The following is a 3,098-nucleotide window of genomic DNA, read 5'->3' as shown; positions in this document are numbered from 1 at the left end:
CTATGCGGTGAGGCTCCTCGGCCGCCTTGGAACTATCTGTGTATCGGACGCGTCGCGGGATAAGGGGTTGTCACTGGTAGTCGCCCCAAGCGCGTCCGATGCTTGGACCATTCCGAGGCGGCCCCGAAGCCTCTTCCGTCTAGCCGTTGGGTCCTTCTCGCCGCATCCCTCGCCTCGCACCCCGATTGCTATGCGGTGAGGCTCCTCGGCCGCCTTGGAACTATCTGTGTATCGGACGCGTCGCGGGATAAGGGGTTGTCACTGGTAGTCGCCCCAAGCGCGTCCGATGCTTGGACCATTCCGAGGCGGCCCCGAAGCCTCTTCCGTGTAGCCGTTGGGTCCTTCTCGCCGCATCCCTCGCCTCGCACCCCGATTGCTATGCGGTGAGGCTCCTCGGCCGCCTTGGAACTATCTGTGTATCGGACGCGTCGCGGGATAAGGGGTTGTCACTGGTAGTCGCCCCAAGCGCGTCCGATGCTTGGACCATTCCGAGGCGGACCTGAAGCCTCTTCCCTCTAGCCGTTGGGGCTTTCTCGCCGCATCCCTCGCCTCGCACCCTGATTGCTATGCTGTGAGGCTCCTCGGCCGCCTTGGAACTATCTGTGTATCGGACGCATCGCGGGATAAGGGGTTGGCAGTGGTAGTCGCCCCAAGCGCATCCGATGCTTGGACCATTCCGAGGCGGCCCTGCAGCCTCTTCCGTCTAGCCGTTGGGGCCATCTCGCCGCATCCCCCACCTCGCACCACGATTGCTATGCAGTGAGGCTCCTTGGCCGCCTCGGAACTATCTGTGTATCGGACGCATCGCGGGATAAGGGGTTGTCACTGGTAGTCGCCCCAAGCGCGTCCGATGCTTGGACTATTCCGAGGCGGCCCTGCAGCCTCTTCCGTCTAGCCGTTGGGGCCATCTCGCTGCATCCCCCACCTCCTCGGCCGCCTCGGAACTATCTGTGTATCGGACGCATCGCGGGATAAGGGGTTGGCAGTGGTAGTCGCCCCAAGCGCGTCCGATGCTTGGACTATTCCGAGGCAGCCCTGCAGCCTCTTCCGTCTAGCCTTTGGGGCCATCTCGCCGCATCCCTCGCCTCGCACCCCGATTGCTATGCGGTGAGGCTCCTCGGCCGCCTGGGAACTATCTTCGTATCGGACGCATCGCGGGATAAGGGGTTGTCACTGGTAGTCGCCCCAAGCGCGTCCGATGCTTGGACTATTCCGAGGCGGCCCTGTGGCCTCTTCCGTCTAGCCGTTGGGGCCATCTCGCCGCATCCCCCACCTCGCACCCCGATTGCTATGCGGTGAGGCTCTTCGGCCGCCTTGGAACTATCTTCGTATCGGACGCATCGCGGGATAAGGGGTTGTCACTGGTAGTGGCCCCAAGCGCGTCCGATGCTTGGACTATTCCGAGGCGGCCCTGCAGCCTCTTCCGTCTAGCCGTTGGGGCCATCTCGCCGCATCCCCCACCTCGCACCCCGATTGCTATGCGGTGAGGCTCCTCGGCCGCCTTGGAACTATCTTCGTATCGGACGCATCGCGGGATAAGGGGTTGTCACTGGTAGTCGCCCCAAGCGCGTCCGATGCTTGGACTATTCCGACGCGGCCCTGTGGCCTCTTCCGTCTAGCCGTTGGGGCCATCTCGCCGCATCCCCCACCTCGCACCCCGATTGCTATGCGGTGAGGCTCCTCGGCCGCCTTGGAACCATCTTCGTATCGGACGCATCGCGGGATAGGGGGCTGTCACTGGTAGTCGCCCCAAGCGTGTCCGATGCTTGGACCATTCCTAGGCGGCCCTGAAGCCTCTTCCGTCTAGCCGTTGGGGCCTTCCCGCCCCATCCCTCGCCTCGCACCCCCGATTGCTATGCGGTGAGGCTCCTCGGCCGCCTTGGAACCATCTGTGTATCGGACGCATCGCGGGATAAGGGGTTGGCACTGGCAGTCGCCCCAAGCGCGTCCGATGCTTGGACCATTCCGAGGTGGCCCTGAAGCCTCTTCCGTCTAGCCGTTGGGGCCTTCCCGCCCCATCCCTCGCCTCGCACCCCGATTGATATGCGGTGAGGCTCCTCGGCCGCCTTGGAACTATCTGTGTATCGGACGCATCGCGGGATAAGGGGTTGGCACTGGTAGTCGTCCCAATCGCATCCGATGCTTGGACCATTCCGAGGCGGCCCTGCAGCCTCTTCCGTTTAGCCGTCGGGGCCTTCCCGCCGCATCCCTCGCCTCGCATCCCGATTCCTATGCGGTGAGTCTTCTCGGCCGCCGCGGAACTATACCTGTTATTGCTACTGCATCCTTCGGCTGGTAACCTCCTCTGCCGCCTTGGAACGTTCTCTTTGTCGGACGCGTCGCGGGATAAGGGGTTGGCACTGGTAGTCGCCCCAAGCGCGCCCGATGCATAGACCGCTCCGAGTCGACCTTGCTTTCAGCCTCTCACATGCATAGACCTCTCTGAGTCGACCCTGCAGCCTCTCACGTTTAGCCTTTGGAATCTCGCCTCACAACATGATTGCTATCCTTGATGCATCCCTTGCCTCGAGCCCTGATTGCTTTCTTGGCTGCATCCCTCCTCTCCTCACAGCCCGGTTGTCATCACTGCTTCATCCGTCGCTTCATGCATTCTGGCTGCTGGGCCCTTCCCACCGCACACCTCGATTGCTATCTCTTCTGCATCACACACCCCGATTGCTATCTCTGCTACATCCCTCGGCTCTCACTTCTGCATCCTTCGCCTCACACCTCGATTGCTATCAATGCTGCATCCGTAACCTCACACCCCGATTGCTATGCGGGGAGGCTCCTTGGCCGCCTTGGAAATTTCTGTGTGTCGGACGCACCGCGGGATAAGGGGTTGGCACTGGTAGTCGCCCCAAGTGCGCCCGATTCTTAGACCGCTTCGAGGTGAACTCGTAGCCTCTTTCGTCCAGGCTTCCTGCCTTCAACGCCCTTTTTACACCTCGATTGCTATGCGCGGGCTCGTTGGCGTCTATCACCTCTCTGCGAAGAGTGGCACGATGATTGTTGGGGTAAATCGTAGCAGTCCGATCTCTGGCCTTGGGCCATTGTGAGGGCTGATCGATTTCCTGTGCGCATCTCGTGTTCGCCCA

The sequence above is a fragment of the Cryptomeria japonica genome, unplaced genomic scaffold (genome assembly GCF_030272615.1).
Source record: "Cryptomeria japonica unplaced genomic scaffold, Sugi_1.0 HiC_scaffold_203, whole genome shotgun sequence".
Lineage (NCBI taxonomy): Eukaryota > Viridiplantae > Streptophyta > Pinopsida > Cupressales > Cupressaceae > Cryptomeria > Cryptomeria japonica.
Note: the sequence above shows the minus strand (reverse complement) of the source record.